This window comes from Ambystoma mexicanum, unplaced genomic scaffold (genome assembly GCF_040938575.1).
Source record: "Ambystoma mexicanum isolate Mex_15411 unplaced genomic scaffold, UKY_AmexF1_1 Mex_scaf31, whole genome shotgun sequence".
Classification (NCBI taxonomy): Eukaryota; Metazoa; Chordata; class Amphibia; order Caudata; family Ambystomatidae; genus Ambystoma; species Ambystoma mexicanum.
Window position 1 is genome coordinate 170871 of NW_027182446.1, and position 20753 is coordinate 191623.

The window sequence follows — 20753 nt, forward strand, 5'->3', positions numbered from 1 at the left end:
GAGAGGGATAGAGAGCGGAAGGTTTGTAGAGATAAGAACATCAAGAGTGGGCCCAGCAGGGTGATTCGGGCCAGAGGGGAGGATAGAGAGTGAGAGTTGCAGAGGTTGCAAAAGAGTCCAGAGGAAGGACAGGAAGCTTCCAGGTGGATGTTAAAGTCTCCAAGAAGGAGAATTTGAGTGGTCGATACCAGGAGTGAAGAGGAGAGGTCTGCCCACTCAGAGAGGAAGGAGGAGATCTGACCAGGAGGCCTATAGATGGTAGCCACAGTAAGGGAATGGCTAGGAGAGAGAGCCTGCAGACGAGGCATTCGAAAGCAGAGTAGGCCTCGGTAGGAATGACAGAGCTAGGAATCTACTTGGGGAAGATCAGGGCTACACCCACTCTGGAACGGTTGGACCTGGGCACGGAGAGGATCTTGTAGCCGTCAGGGAGGAGATCGTCAAAGCTTGTGACAGAGCTGGCCGTGAACCATGTCTCGGTGACACCGAGGACATCGAGATCAAATTCTATCAGGAGGCAGCAGATGTCAGAGGAGTGTTTGACAGCTGAACGCGAGTTAAGAGTGGCAATACGGAGAAGATTGCCAGCCTTGAAAGACTTCCGGGGAGGGGTACAAATCAGAGGTAGGCCCTGCGGAGGTGTAGAAGAAGCCTGAAGGGGAGGGGCATAAGAGGAAGGAGGAGAGGGCAAGGTAGCCAAAGAGGAGACAACAGGGGAAGGCAAGGAAGCTGTGGAGGGAAGAGAGGGGACAGCAGGAGAAGGGAGGAAATTGATGAGGCGTGGGAAGCATCTATCAAAGAGGAGATTGGCGTGAGGGCATGGACCACGAGGGCCTCCCACCTGGTGCCACCATTATTGGGAGAAGAAGAGAGAGGAGAAAGCACAGAGATGATATGAAGAGTCCATAGGTCTGGCGAGGGAACAACAAAGATGATGTCGGTGAGGGTTTGCCTAGAGGAGGCACTGGTATAGGTGTCAGTGATAGGGAGGCCTGGGTTGAAGACGGGGATGTCCTTTTTAAACTTCTTCCTACCATATTTAGTGAGAAGAGCAGTATAGCCGATAGAGAAGCAGTTAGAAAAGATAGGAGAGAGAGAGAGAGAGAGCACCATAGAGTAGGTGGTGAGAAGAGAGAAGAGGAAGGGGGGGAATAGAGGGGGGGTACGGGCGGGGAGAACACTAGAGAAGGACACAGGGAGGGGCACAAGCAGACGAGACAGAGAAAGATGAGACAATAGTAGGCAATTGGACAAGACGACAGGCACTCAGACTATGGAAGAAAGTTTGCCAGGTGAATGCTTTGCTAAGAAGTCAAAACCACAGAATGGCACAACTTTCACAATGTCGTTTAGATACTGGAGAAAAAACACACCCAAGTCTGAGAATCCTGTGTAAGGGGAAAAAAGGCCTAGGTTTCACAATGGAATTTTTAAATACCGGAGACAACACACCTAAGTCTGAGAGTTCTGTATAAGGGAAAAAAGGTCCCGGGTTTCACAATGCAATTTTAAATTCTTAAAAAAATGCAATTTTTAAATATCAGTGAAAAATACATACCTAAGTCTGAGAATCTGCCATGTAGCAGAGTTGTCACTGTAGAGTTTAGGCTCTATTGCAAACCCGGGCCGCTCCTACCTTGCTTAGTCACTGCTGGTTGATGGCAGGCCACTGGATTCCCCTGCTGACATCTGCAGATACTATCAGGAGCCGCCTCAGTGGGGGCCGCACTTTGCCTTGGGGCCATTAGCCGCAGGGGCTGCACGGGCAGATGGCTGCTCTGGGGGAGGGTCAGTGATGACCAACAGCCACCCAATCAGGGGATGTGGGCAGGCTGGGAGGAGGGAGGGAAACAGGGACCAGGAAATGGATGCCGGGAGGTAGGTGGAACAACAGCGCTGAGAGCGCTGAGAGCAGCAGATGGAAAATACAAAATAAGGCCCAGGAAGGTTTCTTGGCTCGAGGCTCACCTTAAGATCACCGACAAAGTGGCGAGAAAAGACCTTAACAGGCCGGTAGGCTCGATGCACTGCAGGCAATCACACCAATCAGGGGAGGTGGGCGGGCTGGGAGGAAGGAGGGAAACAGGGACCAGGAAATGGATGCCAGGGAGGGAGGGGGAACAACGGTGCTGAGAGCGCTGCGAGCAGCAGATGGAAAATACAAAATAAAGCCTAGGAGGGTCTCTTGGCTCACCTGAAGATCACCGCAAAGTCAAGAGACTTGGTTGACCAAGAGTGAGCAATGATAACATTTGGTGAATTAGCCATTCCCTGAAGCTCATGATACATTGAAATACATGTTGGTGTAAATGAGGTCTGCTACTTTGTGTGTTTATGCATTTTAAACCTTAATGATTAGATTCAAAGATATTCAGGAATAAGGCACTGTTTTACTATTAAGTTCACGTCTGCTATGTACAGCCTTAAAATGTGATATGATTTGTACTTTTTTTCTACCTGCCTTGCAGCTTTTGTTTGGTCACTCTTTCCAGCAGTGCTAATGAGAGTTGGGGTGGTTCAGTTTAGTTTGATGTTTACATCAGCAGCTTTCTACATCCTGTCTGCCAATCAGATTGCAGAGAACATTGGGCAAATCTGCCAGAGGTAGCTGATGGTCCCTGCTCTGGTATGTTCCAGCATGTGCTGATGTCTCTCACCAGTCACTTCCACCTCACCTATTACCCTTTCTGTCATTCCATGAAGGAGCAGGGTGATTTTACAGGTGGGCAGAGGGTGCACCGACACCTGGGAGTTGTGACAGCGTCATCTTCTTCTGTATTTTCTAAGCACCCACTGTTCATACGTGCCTGAATCATCACAAGTCATACTCTAACCGTGTTACAGCCCAGTTTCTTTTCTGAGATTGATATGGGCTGATATGTTGCATGAAACATAAGTTGACTGAATTCAATAAAATAGGAGTCTATGCATATCATATAGCATTACTCGTGCTGTGGTCAGAATTGTGTATCCTCAAGGAAAATACACAGAAATACAGACATGTTGACAAGAAAGTTTAAAAGTGGACAATAACATTCATTCCAGCATAAAACTGGAACAGAGGTGGTCACCCCACTAATTAAAACAAATGAAACACCTCTGTTCCAGGAAGCAGTTTACACAAATGTGAAGCCAGAAAAAAGAAATTTAACACACAAATGGAGTTATTACTAACAATGTTTTTTTAATGTTAAAACAGTGACATATTGGCTGAAGCTCAATATTAATTTCATCAGCATTTCACTCAGTGTATGAATCCCGGTGGGAGACTTTTACATTAGACATGTCAGTTTATCCAAGACCAGCTTTATTTTGTAAACGTTTATGTCCACTTTCCTTCTTGGAATTTAGAGATCAGCTGTGATATCATTAAACCCACAACTCTTTCATTTAAAAAAGAAAGGCACCATTTCATTACCAAAGGCCCAAGAGTTTTATTATCTCACAACACAGCGAATATTTCTAGTCAATTTGCCCTTTCGACTCTATTCACAAAAGTCCCTTTTCTAAAATACATGTCCACGTAATTTATTGGACTACTTGATATCTTCTCTGGACCCTTCAACACCAAAACAATTTCTTATAAGATAGTGCTTTAATAGTGGGCATGCACCCGCCCTTGTGCAATTGCACCTCCACATCCTGATCCCAGGCTGGGGAACCATTTACTAATCCAAAATGCTCCAATAGAGATCAGCAATAGTGTAATAGAGTACAGGGAATCCTGAGGAGAAAAGGAAACTGTAGTGCTGTAGAACATGCTGCAAAAAGAGGAAATGCTGCAGCATTCAGCGAGGATGGCCCTCCTGGTGAGGCATTTCTGGGAAACTGACTTCTGAAGTAATATTTGTTATTCCAGTTTTATGGATTCCATTCTCCAGGTCTTTGCACATGTTTTGTGCAAAGCTTAGTCTAATTAGCCATGTGGGAATACAGCTTTCTCCAATTTTATTATTAAGGAGGGCTCCAGATAATAAAGATGTGTGGTATTTAAATCCCTATGTGTTGATGTTGAAAGTAAAATTACTTTATGGGGTGTAATAATGTAATTCCCAGTAGAGGCATTTCTAAAGGATTCCTTCCTGCCACGGATGCCTCATCTATGATACCCATATCCCAACGCAGCTGTTCTCCAGAAACATTTCCGCCGCCAGGTGGCGCCGGACAGCTGTGTCAGGTCCGTCCAAGCATCTATGGGCCCTCCACTGGAAATGACATCAGGCCAGTATAAGTAGCAGGGCCGCACCCCATGACCTCAGTTCCTTTTTTCTGCGCACTGTGCTCGCTTATCGGGAACGTGCTCGTCGAGCTTTTCTAAAAGTGATTCGCCATGCAGACTCCATCAAAGGCCTCCGATTTTAAGCCATGTGCAGACTGCAATAGGCAGATGTCTGCCCTCAATCTGTACCGCGATTCCTTGTACTTTCTGGGCGAAGACCACGGGACCCATGATTGTGGGTCATGTCAGATTTCCATCTCTCTCATATCCATTTTCCTGTGTTCTTCCCTCCATCTCAGCCTTCTAAGGCAGAGGAAGGATTTCATCGATTGGACCCAGTACGGGTCTTAAAGTTCTACGTCTCTCATACTCTCTGCATAACATAATGCTATGATCTGGGTGTGAAGGATGTGCATGAGGGTCTCAGGGCTCACTCTACCAGAGGAGGGGCTGTCACTTCTGCCTGGCAATGTGGGTTCCTTGTCCTGGCCATTTTCCTAGCAGCAATGTGAGCGTCTCTGCACACGTTCGCTATGCATTACTGCTTGGATTCCCTTGTGCCCAGGATGCCCATTATTGATAGGGCAGTCCTTCTGAGTTTTCTGGTTTAGGTGGTGTCCTTGCTTTCCTCCCTCCTCCAGATTTCATACTGCTTAGGGAGTCCATCACAGATGTTGAATCCGTGGCAGGACGGTATCCATTAGTAGAACAAATTACTTACCTCTCTGTAATGTTGCTTCTGATGGATATTGCTGCCATGGATTCCTCATCGCACTCCCTACCTGCCCCAGAATTTTAGGGAAAGAGGGTGGAACTGAGATCATGGGGCATGGCACCACTACTTATACTGGCCAGACAACATTTTGGCATGGACTCGTAAAGGCGTAGGACAGATGCAGAGCGGTGCAGCACTCCCTAGCGGTGGAAATCTTTCAAAGGGAACAGCTGCGCTTGGGTATGGATATCATAGATGAGGAATCTGTGGCAGGAACATCCATCAGAAAAAATCATTACTGAGAAGCAAGTAATTTTTTCTCATAACTTAAGTAGAAAAAATGTGAACTCTTTGAAATGCACACTTCTTTACAACTAGCAATTCATGTACAATAAAATATAAATTGTTTACTTTATAGTTTCCCTACATATCAGGGAGAAATGCCTGTAGACCAGCATCCACTGGTACTGCCTGGCTGGCATCACTGGGCTGAATATATTCATGAACCTGAATGGGAGAAAGCAGGAAGGCTGGCACCTACTTGTCCATTGCTTCTAGAGTTTTGCTACTTTTCTTCAAGGGAGTACATTCTTGGGGAGTAAATGGTTGTTACACCGCCTATTTGTAGGGATGTTATTAAGAGCTGCCTTTTTTAAATAAAAAAAAAATCATTCTCTATGGCACTTATTCAGCCAAAGGTTTATGGGTTCTAACAGCAGGTGGACATTAAAACATAGGAGAATCCAGAAAAATGAAGGAAACACAAACCAGAACAGATGGGTCTTCAGCAAGCATCTGCAGGTCACATGGCCAGAGGTGACATGTGATCTTAGACGGAGGGCATTCCAGATATAGGGATCAAAAACACCCCCAAAAAAGAAGAGTTACATCATCTCCTCATCCAGAGTAGTAGAGACACAGGGAGGCACAGGGAGGACAAGGGTGGAAGGATCCAATACAGAATGGGGAGATTGGGGGGCATTTGCAATAAAAGGTGCAATGAGCTAGACAAAGCACCTTAAACCCAATGTGAGAGGTCACAGGCAGCCCGCGTGGCTCTTAATGAAAGAGTGATATGGCCACATTTCTCAATGCCTGAAAGAAGCAGGTTAGCACTTTCTGTGCCACCTGAAGTTAGTCACACATGCCAAGAAGCACAGAATACATGTCATTGCCATAGTCATATCTGGAAATAATTAGCTTTATAGCACCTGACATCAGAGCGTTAAAGGTTGAGAAGCATCTATACAGGGGCTGGCTGGCTGACTTGCTGAGGCAATGTCATGCTGAGATCCTGTCAGAGGGAGCAGGGGGGCGTATGCCTTAAGCTGTCCCTTTGAGTCATGATTGGGACAGTATTGCAATGGGGTTTGCTTGACTGAATAATGTGCTCCAAATGTGGTCTTTTTTGGATGATGCAGTGGTATTTTGCTATGCATTTGAACACTATGATATACATTGAAATGTACTGCTTGATATATTGTGATTTGCCATGGGGTGGGTTTGATGAGCCTATACAAGTTATTACTTTAGAGGTTAAACCATTGTGATTTGCCTTTAGAAATGCAAAGCCGTTTTATACATATTGATTCAGTGATGGAGCAGGTGTATTTGGATTTTTATTTTCCTGAAGCAGAAGGGATAAGGCGGGACAGGACTTTTGGGTCTTTGTCAATGGAAAGCCGATTTAAACCCCAGGTGGAGTTGGACAGGGTTTTATATGCGCAACATGTATTTGAATATCCAGGACTAAAGAAGTGATGTAGATTGATTTGATTTTAGAAGACGAGACTTGATGCTTACCAGACAAACACATGTGTTTGAATTCTATGTGAACTTGGAGAGTTGGAATATTGTGTTATTCTAGAGAGAATGTATGAGGGATTTTTATGTGTGTAAATAAATACATGTTTTTTTTAAATGTTAGTAATTCTTGCTCTAAGACGCAGGTACAGTGAAATGCTAATTGATAACACAGTTATGTAATGCATATTATGTATCTCTCCCTGAAGCCTTTCTGTTTTGTGAAAAGCTTCTCTATCCCTATATATGTGCATGAGATGCAACAGGAACTTCCGTGGATGTGTTGCAGATCCTGGTAGTGTAGTACATTGTAAGGGTTGTACGTTGCTAGAGATGTGCAATGGATTGGGGAGAGTCCCTCTGAATCCTTTTTTAGAATCTATGTAGCTAGAGCATAATATCGGTACTGGTAAAGGTGAAAGGAGACGCCCTTTCGGTTCCATTTCAGTAGCTGGTAGCGTCCCTGTAAAAAGGAAGGGGGGGGGAACACCCCATATATCCAATGAGGGTCGATAGTTATTGGGTCTTTTTCCAAAATGATGGTGCCCATTAATTTGCATGAAGTCCTTATGCAAAGTGTTCCATGGGATGGTTACCTTAACAAAGAAGGTACAGTCTCCCTTCTGAACATTCCAGAAGGGATGCATTTCAAACAGCAGTGATTCAACAATCATAATCAACCATCATTTGTGTACCAAAGGAAACCGAGAACCGCTGTGGAGGCAGGCTCTTCACAGTATTAGTCAGCCATGCCAAACTCGGTAGCATTGTAGAAGCACCTCCTTCTATCAGAAGCACGTGCAATTGCAGAAGAGATTTCATCACCTCCATGTCCTCTCTCATGGCAGATAAGAACATCCTGTTCACTGAAGTATTTCCCACATTCACTACACTGAAACAGACCCTGGCTGCATGTTTTGTCTGGTGCCTAATAAGGGAACTGTTTTGACTGAAACATTTCCCACATTCAGTGCATCTATGAGGGTTTCCACCTGTATGTGTTCTCTGGTGGCGAATAAGCTATTGCTTCCAAGCAAACCCTTTCCCACATTCACTGCACTCATGAGGTTTCTCACCTGTATGTGTTCTCTGGTGGATAGTAAGGTTTCTCATTGTAACAAACCCTTTCCCACATTCAGTGCACTCATAAGGTTTCTCACCTGTTTGCGCTCTCTGGTGGATAATAAGGCATTGCTTCAGAGCAAAACCTTTCCCACATTCACTGCACTCATACGGTTTTTTCACCTGTATGTGTTCTCTGGTGGCAAATAAGATGTCTCTTCTGAGCAAACCCTTTCCCACATTCAGTGCACTCATAAGGTTTCACACCTGTATGTGTTTTCTGGTGGTTAATAAGCCATTGCTTCCAAGCAAACCCTTTCCCACATTCACTGGACTCATGAGGTTTCTTACCTGTATGTGTTCTCTGGTGGATAGTAAGGTTTCTCATTGTAGCAAACCCTTTCCCACATTCAGTGCACTCATAAGGTTTCTCACCTGTGTGAGTTCTCTGGTGGATAGTAAGTTTTATCATTGTAACAAACCCTTTTCCACATTCAGTGCACTCATAAGGTTTCTCACCTGTATGTGTTCTCTGGTGGATAGTAAGTTTTATCATAGTAACAAACCCTTTCCCACATTCAGTGCACTCATAAGGTTTCACACCTGTATGTGTTCTCTGGTGGATAGTAAGTTTTATCATTGTAACAAACCCTTTCCCACATTCAGTGCACTTATAAGGTTTCTCACCTGTATGTGTTCTCTGGTGGATAATAAGGCGTTGCTTAAGAGCAAAACCTTTCCCACATTCACTGCACTCATAAGGTTTTTCACCTGTATGTGTTCTCTGGTGGATAATAAGGTTTTGCTTCAGAGCAAAACCTTTCCCACATTCACTGCACTCATAAGGTTTAACACCTGTATGTGTTCTCTGGTGGATAGTAAGCTGTCCCTTTGTAACAAACCCTTTCCCACATTCAATGCACTCATGGGGTTTCTCACCTGTATGTGTTCTCTGGTGGATAGTAAGCTCTCTCTTTGTAGCAAACCGCTTCCCACATTCAGTGCACTCATAAGGCTTCTCACCTGTATGTGTTCTCTGGTGGATAATAAGGCGTTGCTTCATTGAAAAACCTTTCCCACATTCACTGCACTCATAAGGTTTCACACCTGTATGTGTTCTCTGGTGGAGAGTAAGGTGTCTCTTTGTAACAAACCCTTTCCCACATTCAGTGCACTCATAAGGGTTCTCACCTGTATGTATTCTGTGGTGGTAAATAAGGTGGCCCTTATCAGCAAACCCTTTCCCACATTCAATGCACCCATAAGGTTTCACACCTGTATGTGTTCTCTGGTGGATAGTAAGGTGTCTCTTTGTAACAAACCCTTTCCCACATTCAGTGCACCCATACGGTTTCTCACCTGTATGTGTTCTCTTGTGACAAATAAGATGTCGCTTCTGAGCAAACCCTTTCCCACATTCAATGCACTCATAAGGTTTCTCACCTGTATGCTGGTGGCACATAAGTGTATCATGCAAATGGACGCTATTCTCATAGTCAGTGCACTGATAAGGTTTTTCACGCATGTCCTCATGTGGGCAAGAAGTATGTTCGTCAGATGGCAATTGTTCCCACATTTTTGTACCAGTATAGTTTCTGGACAGTTTATTTTGTCAGGTGCCTTGATTTAAGGATAGTTTTCACTGAACCTTTTCCCAAATTCAGAGCACAAATGAGAAATGCTTTCCTTACTGCACATAAAACATTGTAATTTTCGTGCTAGATATCCCTCTCCCCCAGGATTTACAGAATGAACGTGCTTCGTTACTGGATGTTACCACGAAAGGGGGGAGGGGTCATATTGACGGAAGCTGTCATGTATCCAAGAGGCTTCTCAATCTCAGTTCCTGAATACTCTGAAAAGACAACTGGACCCCAAACGTGCACACTTCTAAGATGCTTGGAAATGGCATATTCTAACAATGAAGCTTTTTGCTGTGTTAGTCCAGAGAATTGAACTATCACTGTTGCATTTCTGGGGCATCAGTCACCTATTAAGATAAAAGGAGACGAACATTATTAGTTTCAACACGTTCACAATCACAGGCAGCACATGTAACAAGACTCTACTCAGTAGCAGTGATGTGAACTCACAGAGTAACTTATACGACTTTGAAGTGCCATCTATTGGGGAAAGGCATCCTAATAGGTGTCAGAGTAGTGGTGCTCTAATGAGAGCATTTAATGGGACTGAGGTAACATGCAGCAGAAATAGTGTGATTCATTTTTATTTAGAACATTTTAGTATCCAAAACATTAGAAAACAAAATACAGCTCGATGAATAAACCTTTTAAATGGATAGTTTAATCATCAGGAACATGTATATACGTTCTATCATTTTATTTGTTTAGAAATGAGTACATGGAATCTCCCAATTTCCATATACAAATGATAAATGCAGGCATTTGACACTAAGTCAGCAGCAGCTTGTCACCAATCGGCCATATGTCCGACCAGTCTATTATGTAATCACTGATGACTCCATTACATTTGGGCAAATGTGTATTGGCCCAAACATGAATAATATAACCAACAGCACCATTGAGGAAATAAGGACTGCATTGTGAATTAAAGGAAAAGCGCCAATCTCTTCCCACAGTGAGAATGGCACAGGCCACGCTGGCACTACATTCAAACATGGACTTCAAACCTAGATAAACTCCAAACTCATCCCTCTCCCCCAGGAGTGACAGAACGAACACGATTGTGTCAGAGACCAATAGAATGACATTTCTGGTAATGAGGTAAAGTGTATGAGAGACTCCCCAAACTCCCCAAAACACCCCATTTGCCTTCCTAATTATTTATACAAATGCCCCATTGCTAGGTACAGAATTTAATCTGCCAGATGGGTCCCTCTTCTGCTTCCCTGTTCAAAATACCACTGTGTAGTTTTCAGGAGGGGGTACATACACTGTTTTATTGTTAAGGAGTGGGTGTAAATGGGTTGGTTACTTATCAGACTCCCATAACCCGAGCTAGATCCTTTTTTGTGGATTCTGGTAATTGCACCCTAGTTTGAATGCCCCTGTACCCTCTGTGCTGTGACCAAGAACTGCTTTCATCACATCCCTAGTAACCAATGGTGATGTTGCCCCATCACTGCCAATATCCAAGAATTGATTGCCACCATTTAGTGATTGCACACATTATTCCCGTTGATCTACTGTGGAGATTCTACTCACCCTACTCCAGGGGAATCTGTGCAACATAATCCAACAGATTCATGATCTGTAAGGGCGAGAATCTCATTGCCATCATTTGTTGTAACCCATATGGCATCAGCCCTGGAATAAGATGTATGTATGTGTGAATAGTATGCATAATTAGTCTCCCCAGGATGCGTTAGACACCAACCGTCCACCTGTCTGTCAGTCCTACCTTACTACATTTATTGTGTGTCTAGTGTAGGTAGCGTTGGCTGAACACTCTCACACAAGTTGGCAATGTAATTCTAGCAGGAGTAAAGGATGTGGATGGCCCAGGCCTTTTGCCTCCCTGCATCATTAATATCCCATCAAACTGTCCTGATACTGTGGATGACTTTGCGTGCCTGTGCTTGGTCTATCAAACCAACCCTTCCTGCTGCCTTCAGCCAGGCCCATCTCTCTATACTCTAGTGCCTGGCTATCATCGTCAATGCTTCCCTTTCCCAGGAGGGCTGCCCAACGGACCAACCTACCATGGCAGGCCTAAACCTTTCAGGAAGCCTGAGCAACTGGTTGGTGGGAGGACTCTGGGAAGTCTAGATATGGATTGTTCCTTAGTTCTCGCCTCAGCCTCGCAGATGTTGTATTGTGCAGTTGCCTTCCACACGCCCTCCTCCTCTGCATGGGGTATGCATGAGGAACGAGGCATACTCCTCTCCAGTCCAGATGAACCATGTACACTTGCCTTTCTGACATTCATCTCCTGGGTAGTGTTGGAAGATGTGGGAGTCTGTGCAGGCTCACGCGAGGTGCCATTTTGGCATATAGTCTAAGACAGCGCGGACAAGTCGGGGCCAGTCTGCTCCAGTCCACTACAGGGACGCCTCCAGAACGCCGACTTGTTTGCTGGCAGAACATGGGTGTAGAGGAGGCTCTGAGAGCAATCATGGCTGAAAAAACAAAATACCTGGAGCGATCCAGGATTATGCTCCTAGAGAAGAAGGCAGGTTTTACTCAAAAGCCTAGTATCGATCCTACTTTGCCGCTGTCTGAACCACAGATTTCAATAGCAGGTGATCTGTTTCCTTCCAATAACAATAATTACATATTGGGGGGACATAGGACACAGGAGAATGGGGTGAACATGGGAGGATTGTAAACCTTAACGCACAGCTTGGCTGTGTCTAATATCAGGGACAGCAGCATAATACCCCTCAGAGCTAATATCACCAAGTCCCCACAGCCTAATTCCAATAAGGGAGTTGGTCTGCCAACAAATGGGGATATCGGGAAAGAGATTGTTTCACCCCCTCATCATATAGCTTCGCCTATATTGGAATTACGCTGTCTGCTCCTCAACACTAGATCTCTAGTAAAACACTCAGTCGCTACTTTGAGGTTGCAAATTACATAGAATCTAACAACTTAGATGTCTGCGCACTAACTGAGACCTGGGGCCATGGTGCAGCTTGTCCAGCTCTTAATTTAGCCATACCAGATGGCTATGTTATGTTTAGAAGGGACGGAGAGGAAGGTCGAGGGGGTGGAGTAGAGATAATTGTTAAGGACTCATTTTCAGTCTGGGAATCATCGGGTTTTTTCCTAGAGGGCACTGAAGCACTACATCTTAAGACAGGCCTAAACACTGAGTCTACATTAAACTTTCTACTTGTATATCGCACACCTTCGTGCACTTATTATTTTGCGTTGGGCTAACAACTTTCTAGTAGGCCACAAATTGAATCTCGGGCAAAGAAAATAATTTCTATGCTCTATCGATGGTGCTTATAGCTCTGGGCTACTGAGTTTTTTTATTGCAATCAGTTCCACATCAAAATCACAGTACTTGTTACATTTTTCCCTGGTGTTGATCGAGTCTCTGAAAAATAGTTTTGTTTTGACCCACACTGGATTCTGTAGATTCTGTAAATTCCAGAAAAAATATTTTTTCCTGTTTTTGTTAGCTGGATTGCAAAGCATAATCTTAGTCTTTTCCAAGTTTATTGTCAAGAGATTGTGTTCTGTATATAGTGCTACTGTATCTAAGGTTCTCTGGAGACCTTTTAGAGTCTTCAATATTATGACTAGGTCATCTGCATACATCAGAAAAGGCACTGGTTTATTTGCCAGTTTAGGGGGATCTGTGAGAATGTTCGCAAAAGCTTGACCCACATCTAAGATGAAAAAATTAAAGAGGGCGGAAGCCAGGGTGCACCCTTACTTCAGCCCTCTATGAGTCATTATAGGATCAGACAACTTCCCATCAGCTGTTCATCTCACTTGTATAATGTTGCTAGTGTGGAGATCTTTTACGAGAGACGCAATGTGGGAAGGAGATACCTGTGCAACCATTTTCTGAAGTCATAATTCCCTAGAGACCGAGTCAAAAGCAGCTCACAGATCGATGAAGGTCATATATAACGGTTGCTTTATTAGGTGATGATGTTCGGATATAAATCCTGTTTGGAGAGGATTTCTCCGACAGGAATCTAGGGTCCACTTATTAAAGTCTCTCAAGATGAACGTGGAAAATAGCTTGCAAGGCGCGTCGAGAAGTGTGATCGGTCTGTAGTTTCCTGGAACAGAGCGATCGCCCTTCTTGAATATTGGAACAATCGCCGACGATCGCCATGATGATGGTATGGTGTGAGTTATGATGATTTGTTGAAAGATATTGTACATCATTTTGGACCAATAAGTAGGGTTCTGCTTAAACATAAAATTGCTCAAGCCATCGGGGCCAGATGCCCGAGAGTTGTTGAGTTTATTTATGTAAAAAAGAACACTTCTTCCAAAATTAACAATCCCACATAGTTGTGAGGCTCAGGACTGATGTACCCATTATAACACATTGGTCATATGTACATAGAAGTAAAGTGTGACACCCAATCATTTTCGTTCACACCATTCAACTGAACCAGCTTTTGAGCACTGTTGTTTGCAATGTTGATTAAAGACCAAATTTGGGCTGTATTTTTCGGAAGGATGTTGCTTAGCATGGACTCTCCCGCTGTGTCAATTGGATACGATATGAACGAAGCCAGTTTCTGTATTGGCAGTTGAGTGATTATATTATTATATATTTGTCATGGCAGTTTGAAGCGACAACAAGCTTCTTGTCTTTATGCAACAGAGACTTTTTCTTCTGAACCAGATAATCAAATTCATGTCTAGGTTTGTAATGCATGGAAGTTTCAGTTTGTAATTGGGTCTGATAAATATGCAAAAATGATGTGTAGTCGCTTCGCACCTCTGTCCCATCTTGATAACTGCTCTCTACATTATTATGAAATGAAGTTAAAGAGTGATAGTTCCACATGAGCCTTGTTCGAGCATTGTTAACTATCACGGGGTGATGGAAATTTCTAAGAGTAAATCGAAAGGCTCCAAATAAGGTTTACCATTTCATGGTCACTATATACTTGGGACAGGTCTTGGAAGCTTGTTGCCACCTCGAACATGCAGGAATCAACAAAAGTATAGTCAATTATGGAAGTGCTGAGCCCTCTTCGCCAAGTAACTTCCGCCGTGGTCTGACCTGGTAGGGACTCATTGCACATTAAAAAGCCTCTTTCCCTCATCAACAAACTCCACCTCAGACAAGACAAAGTATATTTGGGATTATAAAGAGGAAAAAGTTGTAAATTTAGATCACCAATCAGAATAGTATTGGTTATGTCTGGTCTCTACAATGGTGTTCATGAGAATGTCCAGATCAAGAAACGAATCATCATCCGATATCCCCTTCGGGTTGCAGTACATATTTACTATTGCAATGACGCCACCAGCATGAGTTATCTTGCCCATGAGTAAGTACAGGTTAGGCGCTGCCCAGCATGTAAGGTGCCAATTCTTATGATTCTTTATGGCAACTACCATACCAGAGGAGGGTCGGCCACGGGCAGAAGACGTGGCCGCATGTAAAATTATGGTATGTTCTTACCATATTGGAGCTTGAACTAGCCACATCTCTTGTAAAACTATTATGTCATGAACAGCTAAAAAATCAGCACTAGCCCCTAATAAGGGGGAAAACCCACAAGTGTTCCTAACTAATCAGGGATATGTCCCCCTCCCCAGTTATAACTGTTGGCTATAAATTGGGATCTTGGTTTCTACCATACCTGAGTGTGGGTTTCCATACCCGAGTGTGTGTTTTCTGTGGCTATTGCTAATATAACCGCCTGGATTGACAGCATTTTTTTCCTGTTCAAATGAAAAAAAAAGGTCTTCTTATTTTCTAAGATTTGTTTGCCTTCAGAATTGATGATGATAGGATCTCGTGCTAAAACAAACCCAAGGGCAAACATGTCCATTCGGGCTTGCCAGAGAGCATTTCTGACTAACCATAGTCTCGCAATTGAAGAGTCATTCTCATTAACAAATTCCATGTGTTCGATGTCGACAGTTGTAATGTCTTGTAGACTGCTCACCTCCTCACATATAGCCAATATGCTTGACCTATTCATTACATAGGTTGTGAAGGGAGCCGGAAGGCATTTTATAATAAGCCGATGGCATTTATCCCATTTGTTTTTTTACTTTGTTAGATTCAGTAGAGCGCACTGTCCGCCTAGTAGTATTTACAGGACCACCATTGTTTGCGTCACTCACTTTGTTGTTAAGTGAGTCTACTGGTAGATATGGCAAGTTCTGATCATGATTACATGGATGAGAATGAGTAGCATTCATCAGGAATTGTTTGATTGCAACATTACAGTTTAGATAATTCTCCAACGCTTTGGCAATTTGGTCATCTATGGAGTTGTCCACAGGTTGTTGTATTACCTTGCTTGTAGAGTGTGTAATCACTTGATCTAATTTAGAACCATTTCTCCGCTCTTCTGTCGTACTACACTGAGAAGTTTTAGGGGTATCTATGATGTCATTAGATTGGCTACCTCGTATCATCAAGGAATCTTTAGAAGTTTGGCCCAAGTGCCCCATGGCATGCCCTGGCATCATACTACCTGTTTCAGTGATGTTAGCGACTTCTAAATTATGTGACATTAATTGAGAGGTTATTTTGTCATGTCCATCTACTTCTTGGCAGCCCACCTGACTCGGATGAGACTCTCGTATATGGTGAGAGGGAGGGTTTGAAATGCTCTCTGAAATCACTTCCGGAATTTGTTGTATCAACACTGTGGGATGAGCACTTGTGTGTTGTAGAAGGGCATATTGCTGGATTGATCTGTTAATTTGCGCTTGAATGTCCACTAGTACAGAGAATTCACTTTGTTTTTGTGGAATGAGAACAGAACTTGCTTGCTCAAATGGAACAGTAGACAAGCAAGTTTCGAGTGATCTTGTAGATGAAGTAGTTCTAGTTTCCCTAGTCTCTTTTAGCAAGGGAATGGCGGCTATCATGTCGTTTAACGGTGGATAATCTACGACCTTTGAGGGCTGAGAGATTCCTTCATTATTAGATTTTTCTGTGGATTTTTGAGTTTTGGCTTTTGCAACTCGCGTTTTGGGAGCAGATCTAATTTGAGGGGCCAGACGTTTAATCAACTGTTTGATGTTAGCTCTGGCTTGCAGCGGCAATGCTTTTTGATTTTTTGATTTCTTTTCTGGGCCAGAGAGCACTAAACCTTGTTGTTTCGGTACTTTATGGGAGTTACAAGTTGTATGAGGTCTTCTGACCCATGTTAAGTGCAGTTGGAATGAAAATGTGATTTATTTTGGAGACGTTAGACACATCATCTCCTATGTTCAAAGATGTGAGCCTACCTGGGAGGATACAGCTGTATGTTGCCTGGAACCCAGATGTACTTGACCTTATAAACTTATCATCACAATGTACTGTAGCTTAATTAAAGAAGTTACTGGAACTTGACCCGAGGTCAGAGTCATCTGTGGGGAACACAGAGCTTTACAGTATGGTTTCTATAAACACACCGTAATAATAATAGAACTATTTACAGATGGTTTGCAAAAGTCACGGATGTCACTCGTACGCGACTTCTTTTTGTGATTAGCAAGAGGACAATTCAGCATTTTACCTTTCAAGATATTAGCCGAAATTGGGCGAGCAGGAGTTGACCTCAAGACTAAGGCAGTACTTGAGGTTTTTAAAGTATTTGGCATGTTTGTTTTAAGAGAATACCCAGAGGAGGGCATGAAAACAAAACACTTAGGAAAAACTATTTGTTGAAAGAGTGTTGCTAGCACGCTGTTATCTAATGAAATCACGTTAGGTCACTTGGCATTCACTGTCAGAAGTAATCAATGACACTGTTAAATGATAACCTTCTATCATAACAATGCTGTGTATGTTGGATTTACGTGAATTGTGTCTAATCAATAGCTTTGTCCTCAGTTGGTAAAGTGAAGCTCTACTCACTATTACATACATACCAGCTATAAACTCCCAATTATAAAGCAATGAGGTGAAGGAAGACTGCTCAAAGGGCCAAGCCCCGCAGTTAAACTCCCTCAACACTTTGAATTAACACACCAAAGCCAATCACATGGACATCCGCTGTATACTCCTAATTGTGGAACGAAAAGGTAGAAGAAGACTGCTCAAAGGGCCTAGCCTCGCAGTTACAGTCTCCCTCAACAATATAAATTGAAAATCAAAAACAAGTGTTTCATAGGTGGCTAGTGCAACAGGTCTAAGCCAGCAATTGACGTCTATCACTAGAGGAGCTTAAGTCTTGAGTTCAACACGCCACAGTGATTAGCATGCGAATGCTCAAAGAGCCGAGCCCCGCAGTTGCAGTCGTTCAGCATATTATGACTATTCCTGAGAGGGTGAGATCACACAATGTGGAAGCCAACTGTTCAAAGGGTCAAGCACTACAGTCACGTTGCTCCACGTGAGTCCTCCGGTGATTTTATAGATCCATTAAGCAGACCTCATCCGTTGTTCGCACGCAGTACAATAAGACTGTCAAGGAGTAATTGCGCACGTTGTGACCGCGACATATGGGGTCATAAAATGTTTTACTTTACAACGTGCAAACAAACCAAGACGTTCTGTGTCAATGATTGATAGTGAGATGCAGTGCCCTGTTCAAGGAAGGGTCTATTAGCCGTCTCAAGTTAAGTTAATGGCTCGGAGCTTAGCACAATGATGAGGACTGGCCCACTCCCCTCTCGCTGTTCACCATACACACTGCGAGCACACCACACAGCGCTCCGCGCATGCCTAGTGTTTATGAAGGGAAAGTTGACTTTAGTAGTGGTATAGAAAGAGGACTGATGTAGGCTGATGACAGCTCCAATGGCTGTAATAGAAATCCAATTCTCCAACGAGGTAAAGCAGGCAGCACCTTATCCCAACACTAACAACAGACACATTGCGAGTACACCACGCAGCGCTCCGGGAGAACCAAGGTTGATGGGCCCACATTGGGGCCACCAGAATCATCCTGACTGGTTCCTGGTGCATCCTGTGCACTATCCTGTTGAGTAGGGGAGTTGGGGGGAAAAGCATATTCAAATTTCCCTGACCATGTTATCCAGAGACCGTCCCCCTTGAAGCGGTTCTGCGGGTACCTGGAGGCGTAATCTGGGCGTTTTGCGTTCTCCAGAGTTGCAAACAAGTCGATCTCTGGGAAGTCCGGGACCATGTCTTCGTGCAATCGCCACTCGTACTCTACGGATAGTGGGAAGCTGAGAACATCCGCCAGAAGATTGAGTTCCCCTGGAACGTGTTGTGACTTGAGGGAACATTTTGTGTTAAGAGCCATTTCCATATGTTCTGTGACAGTTTGGATAGCCCTCGAGAGTGAGTGCCCCCTTGTTTGTTTAAGTAATACGTGGCCGTAATACGGTCCGTGAGGACTAGGACGGTCTTCCCCTGGAGGTCTGTCTGGAATGCCTTCAGGGCCTTGAACACTGCTAGCAGTTCCAATAGGTTTATGTGGTTTGTTGCTACCTCTGGGGACCACACGCTGTACGCAGAAGGAGGTGCCCCCCCACCCCGGCAAAGATGCGTCTGTGGTAAGTGGCTTCTACTGTCTGGGTGGTAAAGGTTTTCCCCTGCAGAAGGTTTCCTCTTGACCACCACTGCAGAGACTGAACGAGGGCTGCCTAGACAACCACTAGATAGCCCTATTGTCGGCTGGCCTGACACCATTGGCTTGACAGCCACTTTTGCATGGGGTGCATGCGCAGACGTGAGATAAATACAGGAGGCCATCATCCCTACCAGTCGAATGGCTTTGCGTACGATCACCTCAAAACTGGCTACATAGTGAGCGAACTGGAACAGCATGTTTTGAACCCTCTCGTAGGAGGGAAAGACTAGGCCGTCTTTGGTCTGAATTAGAGCCCCCAGAAACTGTTTGACTTGGCTGGGGTCTACGCTGGACTTTTTCTCGTTGATCAAAAACCCTAGACTGAGGAGGAGATCTATCGTCTTCAGGGTATTTGTTAGCCATGTTCCATACGAATCCCCTATTAGCCAGTTGTTGAGGTAAGGGTAGACTGGGGAGGACTGCCTGCACAGGTGAACAGCTACTACCGCCAGTACCTTTCTGAAAACCCAGGGTGGTGAGGCAATGCCGAAGGGAAGAACCTTGAACTGATAGTGCGCATCCTCTGTCATGTACCGCAGGTACTTTCTGTGCGCTGGCAACATTGTTTGTTTGTTTGTTTTATTACTTGTATTGCGCGCCAGACACAAGGGTATTAGGGCGCATTGCATAGGATTACTCACAGCTTAGTTGTACAAAAAAATGTGTTTACAGTTACAGTATAGTTATACATAGTGAATAAACATATGTACAGTGTAATTTTTACAGTATAGTTACAAGTGGGGTCAATACTATAGATTGAGAGCAAGCAAGTGAAATCTAGCGCGGAACTGGTGGATTGTATGCAGGGCAAGGGATCAGTTCAAAAATATCAGGGGTCCGCTTAGCAGTCAGCATCTTTGAACCACTTTATTAAGTTGTGACGAAATTTTTGGTATGAGAGCTCTACTCTGAGGGGGGATGGAAGTGAGTTCCAAAGCTGGGTTGCGTTAACTTGAAAACTGCTTCCTCCGACTCTAGCCAATTTGAATCTGGGGGTCAAAAGACAATTCGTATTGGAGAGTCTAGTTGTTCTTGTCCCGGGTTTAGTGACAATTCTATTCACTAGATAAGGTGGAGCTACTTTGTTTATACATTTGTGAGTGAGAGAGGCAACTTTTAATTTGATTTTGTCAAGTGTGGACAGCCAGTTGTTCGCTCTTCTAGTGTCGGAGATATGTTCTGTTCTTGCAAGTCCAAGTGCAGCTCTAAGAGGGTTGTTTTGCAGGAATTGGATTTTCTTGATAATTTGTTTGTTCTCCCCAATGTACATAGCGTTGCAATAGTCGAGCGTTGATAGTATAAGTGCTCTGGCAAGGGTGATGCAACTGTCATTGGAGAGAAAAGCTTTACCCGCTCTGATCAGTTTACAAGTGTAAGCTGTGGCCGAGGCCAGCGTGTTTACCTGTTTGTTTGTTGAAAGAGAGAGTGGAGTCCAGGTAGAACCCCAAAGTTTTTACTTCCTTGGCGACTGAGATGATGTTATGGTCAATATTAAAGGCTGAGTATTTGGGACTCAATTTTTTGAGGGACGATGTATTGCCCAGGATAATGATCTCTGTCTTGTCATCATTCAGGCATAGTCCATGGGTGGCCATCTATGTCTGGATGATGAGATAAACCTTATTCACCAAGGCCAAATCCTTGTCGTAATCACCAGTAATAGGTAAGAGGATCTGTGTATCATCTGCATAATTTGTGTAGGTGAAATATGAAAGTATGCATCTTTCATACCCAACGTTGCGTGTAATCCCCCTGCACCAGCAGTGGGATTACTT

At 43.9% G+C, this 20753-nt stretch overlaps 1 pseudogene; it reads right to left on the reverse strand.

The window, feature by feature from the left end:
- Positions 1 to 3164: 3164 nt before the first annotated feature.
- LOC138557991 (zinc finger protein 268-like) overlaps positions 3165 to 20753 on the reverse strand; it is a 65036-nt pseudogene continuing 47447 nt past the window's right edge.